Source organism: Tympanuchus pallidicinctus, unplaced genomic scaffold, assembly GCF_026119805.1.
Source record: "Tympanuchus pallidicinctus isolate F22 unplaced genomic scaffold, pur_lepc_1.0 scaffold5, whole genome shotgun sequence".
NCBI classification, from domain to species: domain Eukaryota; kingdom Metazoa; phylum Chordata; class Aves; order Galliformes; family Phasianidae; genus Tympanuchus; species Tympanuchus pallidicinctus.
The window spans coordinates 23,540,635-23,552,689 of record NW_026294769.1 but is presented as its reverse complement, the minus strand read 5'-3'; the positions used below and the strand labels follow the sequence as shown (position 1 = coordinate 23,552,689).

The 12,055-nt window shown below is 34.1% G+C and overlaps 1 protein-coding gene and 1 long non-coding RNA gene across 2 annotated transcripts in view; one reads left to right on the top strand and one right to left on the bottom strand.

Annotated features, from left to right (window-relative positions):
* The window catches only part of CDH19 (cadherin 19), a 96,919-nt gene that overhangs the window by 68,795 nt on the left and 16,069 nt on the right, over positions 1-12,055 (bottom strand). The gene's annotated exons all lie outside the window — the stretch shown is intronic.
* LOC128091139 (uncharacterized) lies at positions 5,940-10,358 on the top strand. Its single transcript, XR_008211263.1, has 2 exons — positions 5,940-6,017; positions 10,282-10,358. It is a non-coding gene; the product is annotated as an uncharacterized LOC128091139 (long non-coding RNA).

Here is a 12,055-nt window from a genome sequence, read left to right as displayed (position 1 = left end):
GGGCCATTCAATAGATATGTCAAAGAAACAACATGAAAAGTTAAAGTAGTTGATGATCTACCTTATAGCGCATATAACAAATGAATCAATAAGAAATTACATGTTAGGAAAAAAATGCACAAACAAAACATGCAGAGAAACTTCAGAGGAAAAAAAAAATAGTGTTCTTTCTCACCTCAGTTACACTGGAGTAGATCCAAGGATTATGTTGTTGCTTCTTTCTCTGGAATTAAAATCTAGAACACTATAATCAATTAAAAATAACTTATGAGAAAGATTCTCCTCCTTCTTCTCTTTTATTTTATTTTTTACTTTTAGTACTGATGTTTAGTTGGTTGGTGGCTTTTTTTGTTTGCTTGTTTGTTTTGTTTTTGTTTTTTTTTACCATTTGTTTACAAAATTTTTAGAGAGAACATTGTTTTTCAAGCTACTTTTAGTAGCAATAATTTAAATAGGTTAGCATGTCAGATAGACAAGGAGCCTGGGATAACCAGATTGAAAACTAGAATCTACTGCAACAAAATACACCCAGATAAAACAAAGCCACTGAACTACTCCCAGTTTACATGTACAACCCTATTAATGTGCATTTTTGTGTAGGGCTTTAGCCCATTTTATTTCTCTGGGATTTAAAATAGCTTTTGCAGCCTGTACTTGACTTGGTAGTCAAGTAAACTTGGTTTGTGTTTTCATATTACTGCTTATTATATTTTATTTGTTCCTTTCCCACTTTCTATTTAAGAAATTGATTCTGCAAGAATAAAAAAAAAAACACAGAAGGGGAAAGAATTATATAATGCAATTCATACAAAACTGCTGTAAGTGGCTCATTTAGATATAGTTTTGACATATGGGCCAGATTAAGACTTTAAATAGTGCAATACATCTTTTAATGCAAAAGAAAAAGTATAAATGGGACTCAATCAATGAATGGAGAATGTAAAAGATATACTGGAAAAGTTATAAATTGCTTACTAAAATAAACCAGCAAAATTAATAGGTAATGAATCTTGTAGCTCGCTGTCATGTTCTCTTAGCCACAACATGCTTATACCCAGTTATTTTACTTACTGAAGTCGCGTGAGTGAACACTGATGAGGATAATTGTAAAACTTTTCAAATTCCCAACAAAGAAATAAATCAGAACTTTGTATAAAAAGCATCTTGATTCTTCCATCCCAATGTATTCATGCCTGGCTGCCTTATTCTGAAACAAGGCATCTATTGACAAGCACTTAACCCTCAAGGTGAGGGGATAGCTTCTGCAGATGGATGAGCAATGTCAAAGAAGGCACCCCAACCATGGGAGAAGGAAAAATATAGAGAGGGGGAGGACAAAGTCTCTGTTGCAATTCACTGGCACTGATTTTCTTTCCAGGGCACAAGGCAGTAGAAAGTGTTATTTTCTTTCCTACAACTGTTGATGCTACTACATACTACTGTCTTGTAAGATAAATAATTCACTTTAGGCTTTATCAATATTATTTCTTAACTGTTGGTTTTGACCTACTAATATAGAGATATTTTTTCTTGATACAACATTATTAATTTATTCTAAGGCAATCTAGCCAAACTTTCATCCAAGATCCTATCAATATTAATATTACCTTAGATTTAATAAATCTTTTATTTATGTTTGTTTTTTTTTGTTTGTTTGTTTTTTTGTTTTTTTTTTTAATCTGGTTTCTGCCATAAGTACATTTCTATTTGTTTCTTCTACTTTCTTTCTTGATCACTACATATACTTGGTACTTTCTGACTATTATTTTATGCATCATTTATGTCAACATTGATTTCAAGGTTGCTAAAATGCCCTCATAAAATGCCCTACAAAATACCTTCTCTACGTCCTCAAATATTTTCAGCTTCTTTTCCCTGTGAGTTCTTTATTTGTGCATTTTAAAAACTTTTGAAAATGGTCATACAATGATATTTTAAAGGACAGGAGAAAAAGACAGAAATTAAATCAATTGAATTGAAACTCCAATGCAACCTATATTCAAACTGCAAACTACGATTGAAAGGGTCCTTAGTCTAATGTTCAGTAACTGATGGAGGAGGTCTCTGCAGAGAGGAACTGTGGACTCTGGTGTTCAGTAAGCTTCTGATGACAACAGAAATTGATATCCTTCTTCAAAACATTTCAAGTTTCACAAACAGATCTTTTCACTAAGATTCTCTAAAGCAGAAATAGGGAAGATTGAGAAATCCATCCACTTAGGTTTATTTATTTTATTATAACTGCAGAAACCTGAAATGTTCTCTCTGTATTTAATCATAACACATTTACTTGTGTTATCTTGTTTTGGTCACATTTTAACATATGAAGCAAAAGTGCCTTTCTTTGTTTGTTCTGGGAGCAACCCAACCATAACAAAAAAATAGGTTTGGGCTTTCACAATCTCAGGGATAAATAGTGTAACAATTTAGATACAAGTTGGCAGCATGGAAAATATGATAGCGAGCAATCTTTAAATTGAGAGCGAGCTGTTTGAAATTTTAAATTAAACGAAAATATCATGATAAAGGCAACACTCCAGGAATATGATAGGTAAATAAGTAAAGAACATTATATCTGAATGCTGTTAAATCACAAATGAAATAAGAGCATATTATAGATAGGGCAATTTTTCCACAGGGCTGATAAAAAGCTTATGATATAGAATATTTTGAAATACCCGCACAGCTATTGTGGTGTTTTATAAAGACATTAATTGTGGCAAGGTAGTATACTACAGTATATAATTTAAAAATGCATAATATTCTAACATCTGCTAAGATTGCAGGTAAAAACAAAAGATATACATGAAAGAGAGTAAAGTGTTCACAGTGATCATCATGGTAGTAAGAATAAACAAACAAACAAACAAACAAACAAACAAACAAGAACCTGATTCTAAGTCTTACAGTGTGAAGTCAGATACCAGGAGTATATACATATATTTTGTCCAACAGTGAGAATACGCAAGTACTATTTCTTTGCTATAAAATAATAGTCACTGGGATAGGAATGATTGACGCAGTTAACAATTTTATGTAATAAGAAAAGGCTTGAGGGTTATAGAGGTCTAGATATGAAATTGAAGTTCTACCATTTTAGAGCAGATTATTTAAACATCTGCCAGTAATGTTTAAGTTCAGTTAAGACTGTCTTTGCGCAAAGGAAAAACATAATAACATGGAAAGGTCCAACCCAGTCGTCATTTCCTATGATTTCAGAGTTCTGGGATCTGGCCAACATAATATCTTTTATTTTAACATAAGAATGTTGCCAAAACAATTTGTTTCAGAAATCAATTTTCAAAACTACAATAATTATCCTCAGACAGTTCTTCTACTTATTATCCACCACATTGACACTCAGAGATTGATTTACACCAACTAGATGAAAATCATCTTCAGTTTTCAGTAGTTTTTAAATCCAATAATTGAAACATCGATCAACCTTTTTCTTTGTTTGTTTTGTTTTGTTTTTACTTTATCTCTCTACTCTGAAATCTTTTAAATCTTCTGTTCTGTTCTTGTTCTTGTCTTTTGGAAGCACTCATCAACATTGGATAGCCTGGCATCAAAGCTAGTAATGACAGTGATTTTGGTTGGCACTGTTGACTATAGCAGCTGGACCTCATTTAAAAATCTGAGTTGATTACAACATCTTTTCTAGATCATGAAAATGGTCAAGCAATGGCTGACTTCCACTGTTATCTGTATATCCAATCTCTGCTTTTGAAATTCAGTGAAATAGAATGAGCAATAGTTTTTCTTCCTTCAGAGAATTTATTTGACTTCTGGATTAGTATTCATTTATAAACATCCCTATGGCTTCAGTCCCTGGTCAGATAAGAAATTACACTTTAAGGAACCTGTCAATTAATATGCCATTTACTTCTATACAGAATTAATTAACAATGTCAAGCCAACTAAACAAAAGAACGAGCTGCAAAATTTGCTCCACGTATTCACATAAATACATATATTTTTACATTAAATATTTGATAGTTAAGTACTGACGTCAGAGTATGAGGCTAACTATTAATATGCAGGTTTGTCAATATTAAATAAAAGACATTGCATAACTTCCAAATGCTTGTTTTTCTTGAAGATAAATTGATTGTTCCATTTATAGAATAGTCAAAAGTGCTTTACATCAGCAAAAGTTAATATCATAGACATCTGAGTGAATTTTTACTTCACAGTGAATTATTGTTTGTGTCATCCCAATAGATGTATAACTCCTCTACAGTGTTTTCATTAAGATTTAATAGTTCATTCCTAATTATTTAGCATCTTTTTTCTTTGCATTTTTTTCCAATAGTAGTACTTGCAACTAACTAAAATCATATAATCCAGTGACACATACCGGAATGTTTCTGAACTGTTAGCAGAGAAATACTTAGGAAAGAATATCATACAGAGGTTGGAGTACTCTATTTTTCATGTAGTTGTATAATAAGAAGTAACATGACAGGCAAGGAGGAAGAACCTTGAAGTGGTAGCTACCTGCCTAGAAATGAAAAATTGAAGGAAACGAGTTGAGTGACCTTGCTCTGTCATACGTGTCATACTCCCAGATCAGTGATCAATTCTAGAAGGACACAGGCAATTGCCTTAGTGACCCCAGCTTGCAGTTGCTGGTGGGTGTCAGTTAGTACTGTAAAGAATAAAAAGAAGCAGTGGATTGCTGATAAATAGAAGAGACTGGAGGGGAGGAAAAAAAAAAAAAAGAAAACTGTTTGAAAGAAATCTCCAAACAGTACGAATCCTTGGAGAAAGACTGTTGGCACAGCATGTACTATATTTCCCAATTTTATTTTCTTTCTCTGTGTGTGTATGTGTAACTTCATGAAACTTCACTCTCATGCTGAAAAATATATTTCACATTAATATATGGCCTCCTGTGCTTTATGAATTGTAATAATAGGGATGATTCTAATGAAATATTGGATTCAGAGACTTAAATGTTAGAGACTTAAATGTCTCTAATACAAATAACTTAACAGTGAATGAACAGCAATGCTATGCAAAGAAAAGGAATGTTGCTTTGCTAATTGAGAAAACATCATATCAGATACAAGATGAAATAGCCAAACTATTTCATTCTGGGTTTGACTTGATTGTGTTCCTTTTGTACTCCAAAAATCAGACAGAAGTGAATTACTAGCTTTATCTTGAGTTCCTTCATCATCTAATTCATTTTCTGTAGTTTTGATCCAAACCAGAAACCCTGACATATCTTTAATTTGTGTCCTATTTAAAAATCAAAATGGCAACCAAAGAACAGCTAAAGATATGAACATTAAATTGCTTCTTCTGTGAAAATTGAAAAGTAACACAAAATGAGTGATCCAGTTTAACGAATTCTACTGTGATGATAAAATTTTTTGCAAAGATATGAAGATGCAAATTTAGCTATAAATATGCATTAAAAGATGTGACATAAAGATGAAGAAACAAACCTCACACTACTTCTATTACATAGAAATTTTTTTGTCCCATGTTTACTTGTGCAAAATCTCATGGGGCAAATTAGTAGAACTTAAAAGTCACAAATAAGCCATATTTTAATGTCCAAGATATTAATAGGTTAAGATCCTAAAATTCTCTTTATTTTCAGTTCTTTTTAACTTGAATCACTAATGTCTGTCTATTTTGTCAGGCTTTTGAACATGATGAATGAAAAATTTTATTTCAACATAAAGAAAATCTTCCCACTTGAACATCTTATATTGAATAAAAAATCTATATAATTGTGCTTGCTCAGTGTAATCATAAAAAACTGTAGATCCTTATTGGGTTTCTTAAACAAGTAAATATGAATCAGTATGAATGAATGCTATAGTCTGATTCTAAAATGTTCTTATTGGTGATATGTACATCATGTTCTGTCACTGGCTCTTCTCGCTAGTGGTTATTCCTTCTTTTTCTACTCTCACTGGATGCAGGCAGCATCATACAGGAGTGTGAGATTATGCCCTCTGCTGAGCAATACGTATGTGCCCTGAATCTATCTGAGCCAGGTATGGGAAAAGATGACAATCTATATTCTGACTGCATTGCCGACGGTACTTGCATCCTCAGCAAGCAGGCACAGGATTTCTAATTTTTCCTCTTTTTTTTTAAATGACTTTTACTTGTGAGTACTATTATGACATCATGCTCCGTATTAAGTGCTGTGGCAAAATATTTTGTCTTTTATAAATAAAAGGATTTGAAATAGATTAGCTGCCAAGACTTTGTAAATATATAGACAAACATAGACATGTACTTTCCATATACGTACACATATGAACACCTATTTATATCTCTAAACTAATGTTCCCAAGCTCTATTACTTCTTCTTGTAAACAGGATTTTCAGATTTCCAGACAAACATCAGTTATTTAAAAACATAGTTTAAAGGGTAAGACCAGTGAATTATGTGGAAGTTGACTGCCATTGTCATGAATACAGACTGTTATCAATGCAAGCAGGCATATGGCTGCATTGACTTTGAGATACACTGCTGGGCTTTTGCACAAATGTAAACCTGTTTTCTCAAGACAAATTGAGTTGCAAATACAATAAACGAAACACTCATTGTATGATACAAACAAATGATGTCAGGATCTTGCTAAAGAAGTAAAAGCCCCATAAGGTATAGCTTTTGCCTTCCCTGAAATATAGACTCCAAAAACTGAAGGAAAAGTAAAAACCTTTTTCTGGCTGAACAGAAGCAGCAACAAAGGTGCAGGGGGAGGGGGGAGGAAAGAGCAAGCCTGCTGTTATGAAGGTTCATTCCCCCCACCCCCACAGAAAAAAAAGCAAAACAAATAGTTGTAGGTGTCACCCTGACAAGGGAAGTGGCAAGTGGCCATCTCGGTTCTGTCTGTAACTTCTTTCAGAAAAGTCAAGCTGTTTTTCCCACTCTATTCAGCATGTTTGTGAGTGCTTGATTTGTTCAGAAGACAAAAACGCACAAGAGCTCAGAACTCAATAGAAGGTCAGAATGGCAATGTCTTTTTCTGGGTCGGGCTTCCTTTTATACCATGACATCTGGTGCTAATACCAGAACAAATTAGAGCAATTCAAACCACCAGCAGGGGAAAGAGGGCTTTCTGTTTTTCATATAGCAGAGCTACACATTTGTGGACAGAGTACTGGGGCTCCTACCAACTCAGCATAGCAATAGATTTGTTACACTTGTTTTACAGAGTCTGACTACAGCAAATATAATCAGTGATTAAGATAAAGATGTGCATCCTTCAGAACATCTCCCACAAAAGGAAGAGAAGAAATAATCATTCTGATGAGTTTGTGCTTCATTTTCAGCCTGTTAGAACACTAAGCACTAATACAATGGAGGAGGCTCCCTGCAGAAGGCATTGAGTGGCTCCCCTTCCCCCATCTGGCATTTTAATATCTGTGGCTAATGGAATTGCCTTTTTTTCTTTCTGTATTCCAGGAAGTAATGACACATATTTTCCTTGTAGATAAGGGCATAGCCTCCTTGGTCTATCTGCCGTGTTAAGTAGTTACTAAAAGCAAGTAATTCTGAATATTTGGCCTTTTTTAGCTATATTGTTCATATTCCTCCCCATTTCCTTTGATACTTTAATAGAGGTAAATTTCTTCTACTCCCCACAAATAGGCGAGCTGCACAGTTAATACATCTTCTAGGTACACTAGCTTCAGGCAAAACAGGGTTTTAAACATGTAATCTGTATTTGTTAGTGGTACTCCCTTGAACAGTAAATAATTTGTTGTGTCAAATTGGACTGAATCTCACTTTCAGGGGAATTCTGCAGTTTTTACTGTTAAAATATTTTCTCTGTAAGAATTCAATTTTCATTTTGATCTTATAAGCTTGCTTTACAACACACACCTTGCTGTGATCTTTCATTCAAGCAGAAAAAATGGATCTTGATAAGGCTGAGCAAAATCTTATGTGCAATACCAGGGTCTTTCTCCTTTAATAGAAAATGGTTCACCCGTGTCTTAGCTTCTCATAAATTATGCAATATTAACAGCATAGCACTTGTGAAAACCTCTCCCTTGGGCATATACCTCACTTTCAGTCTGAGACCCTATGCTTGAGCCATATCTCTGACACTCAACTTCTGGGCTGATGGCCTTCAGATGCTGCCTTTCACTTCTGGTACTATTACATGGACATCAATCCATTGCAGACTCTCTCACAAAATGTAGATTGTTTGACTGACTGTGCCACTGCTGTACACTTACTTATAGAAGGCTCCATCAGAGATTTATGACTTAAAAATAAGCTCTTTAAACTAGATCTTTAAGAATACAATGAGTATCCTTTAAACAGGGCTAATGGCTTGATATGGAAAAACTGCACTCAGTGCACATTGAGGATTGAAGGACTGAAGGGTTTAAGGATTTAAACACTGAGTTCCACTGACACTGTAAAATTAATCCATCACAAATCAAAAACTGTCCTGACTCTACCACTAATAGCAACATCTATATTTTCTGTGGGTTTTTGTTTTGTTTTGGTTTTGGTTTTGTTTTTCTTTCTTTCTTTTATAGCCTTGGAGCAATCCTTAATTTTCCAGAACTGTGATCTCATGAAAATAACATCTATCACTAATTTAGTTCATAGGAGCATGGGGCAAAATTTCCACTCTCTGTGTATTAGCTATTATCTACTAGTGTTTTCTCATTACATCATCTTCTTGCAGACATGATGCTGTTTTGCCAGCACAACCCTTGATACTTCAGGGCATCAGTCATCAAAAAGATCAACAGCATTTTAAAAATCTTTTTGGACACTGGAAAATGTTTCCCCATCATCTAGATTGCTAGAAAAAAATATTTCAGCACTGGTTACCCAGAAGAATTCAGATACCCTTTAAGATGGAAGCCACACTATGGAGAGATTATTACTTGTAGAAACTGCAATTTGAAACACGGTTATTTACACTGTTATTTTGTTGCTGTTCTGCTTTGTTTATCTGCTTTTTATGGAAATTGATAGAATTTCTAAAAAGATGAATGCAAGACTGTCCTGATGGAATTTTATTGTAAATCCCCACTTTATAGCATAATTTTAGGTGCTAACCTATAAAACTACCAGAGCAGATATATGAGACCTGATTAACAGAAATCACATCAGTTTTTATACAAACAAACAAACAAACAGTAACAGCAAAATCCACAATCAATGTCAGTAAAGCTAAACAAACACTTTTGCCTTTGAATATAATCTAATCATGCCAGGGTAGTATCTTGTCAGAATAAGTCATACTGAGCATGCTCTGAAAAATAAAGATAAAACATGAGCTTACACAGATATGACCTTTTTATCCATTCATCAATGCAAAAGGTCACACCATCAATAGTACTTTAGAAGGCAATATATGTATATTTCAACATATGGGATTAGTATGGTGAAATATCTGATTTATGAACAATTATGTAGTTTATTCAGAATTTGGCAAACACCAGTAGATTAATGAATTTTGAAAATGTACTATGGTTTCAGCTTGGTAAAACTCTTTGTTGAGGAGGTTATACTTTATTTAGTCCAATATTTACCATAACCAGTAGTTAATTTCAAATGAAATGTAAAAACAAATGCTATGGCTTCCAGTGATCATTTCAGTCTAAGGAAAATAATCTTAACATAGTTCATATGGTGTATTCATTCATTTACATATCTTACTTCTCTGGAAGTATTCATATAACCTCAGTTTAGGATCAATGTCAAGAGAAATGTAAGTGGAGCTTTAAGAGAGTTGCATTTCACAGAACATATTTTTACCTAGAGGAGTTTACTTGATTCCTGGAAATAATTAATGTCAGTGGGTCCTGAGGAGAGAAACAAAACTATCTAGGGTCTTCTTCATGATAAATCATTTATGACTTTTGACAGTAGCATTTTCCTTGGAGAAACAATGTTTTAGGATACTTGTTTTGTGTATTTATTTCACATTATGAATGATGTTCATTTTACTTATGCTACAAAGAAACCTACCTCTTCTTGAGCATGCTGACAGAATGTGAATCACATTCAAGACTGATAAGCATTTCTGTTAAAACTCATGTCAAACAAGATAACATTTTATTGAGTTCTTACATCCATCCTTTCTCCTACCTATTCCCCTTTTAAAATGCTTCATAATTAATGTAAAACTGTAATGTTATTTATTATATTAGTTAGTTAGTAATGTCAGTTAGGACAGAGAAGGAGCTTGTGACATGATCAATATCATCACACTTTTCCTACAGAGATGAACCAAATTAACTATGAAAAGTACTTTCTACTTTCTCTTTTTACAGCCTTCCACCTTCAAATCTGAAGACAATGAACAGAAACTGTAATGTGAACTTATAATAAAAAGGTATGACTGTCAATATTCAAGATTGTCAACCTGAGTAGTTTATTACAACCAGTAAAACAGAAGATGAGCCTAGGGGGACCATGCCAAGGTTGGGGGTGAGGCCAACAGCTCAGCTCAGCTCAAGTGCACCTACATCAATGGACACAGCGTGGGCAAGAGAATTCTCTCTCACCAAATTCTCTCTAATTTGACTAGGACAGTTAAATTTTCTCATCTCTAGTGAAGGGAAACACATCTGCCTGAATAGGTTTTTCTAATCATTTGCTGTAAACAATGACAATAATGGTTATTAAACTGAATTTCACAGAGAAGAAAAAAAAATTATCTGTTATTCTTTGTTCTGCATGTGCAAAGTAGCAGTCATACAATGTCCTCACAACAGTAGTCTGGCACAAAAACAGCTTAGTTTTGCAGTAGGCTTACAGCCAAACATTTTGTGCAGGCTAACAATAGAAAATGATTTCATAGGCAGAGGGTCTGCCCTGAGCTCATCCGGAGGCTTGAAGACATTCACACAAGCTTTCTGTTCCACTTGGTCCTTTCTCTCTTGTGCCCTTCATTAACATCCAGAACACAAATCTTCTTGACAAAATTTGATGCTTATATGAAGCTCTGCCTTGCCTGCTGCTGACAGATTTCCAGTGTCTTTAAGTACTTAGCTAAAATCTCTCTAACAAAAATTGGTATTCTTAGACATGATGTAATCAGTACACCCCACAATTGCAAAATGGGATAAAAATATGGTAAATACTTCAAAATGGACAAATTGATTTTCTGTATTCGAGGGCATACTACGTATTAATGATATAACTTTTAGATTTTAGGTGAATAGAATGGAAGTGCTGCGTGTCATAAAGAACACCACAAAAGTTTTAGTTTTCACCTGACAACCCACAAAGGTGGAAGCAGTTGTCAGACAGGTTGTATTCTTCAGACCTGACCCATGAGGTGCTGCTGAAAGAGATTTTCTTGCTTATTCCAAGAAAATTAATATGAAAACTAAATTTCACAGCAGTTAAAGCACTTAGACGCTCTATATTCAAATGATACCTGAAAGAAACTGCTTCTTCCATATATCATGTAGACCTTTTTTTTTTTTTTTTTTTGCCTCTTCTAACACTGTGAGAGTTGTGCACTGCCCACCTCAAGACAAGGATTCAAAGGAAATTTCTCATTGATTTCTTTGGGACATAGGCAGTCATTTGCTATGTCTGATGTGCTTAGGCTTCTCAAGTAAAAGGAGAACTTTTCCCAAATAATAAATAGCAATGGTTAGATGAATAGATAAATAGATAGATAGGTAGATAGATAGATAGACAGACAGATAGATAGCAATGTAATATTTTTTGAGATTAACTATTAAATAAAACAAGTACCTTGTAAACATTTTTTCTCCAAAGTTCTACATTCTTTTTATGGCCTCAAGTTGTGCCAGGGTAAGTTTAGGTTGGATATTGGGAAAAACTTCTTTACAGAAAGGATTGTTAAGTACTGGAATGGGCACCCCAGAGAGGTAGTTGTGTCCCCATCCTTGAATGTGTTTAAAAATTGTTTGGCTGTGGTGCTCAGTTGAGTTGAGTTAGCTATCAGTTGTTACAGTTGTTACAGTTAGGGTAGTACAGTTAGGTTGTGGTTGGACTTGATAATCTTGAAGGTCTTTTCCAGCCTGATTCTATAATTCTATATGATTCTATAATTCTATGATTCTATGA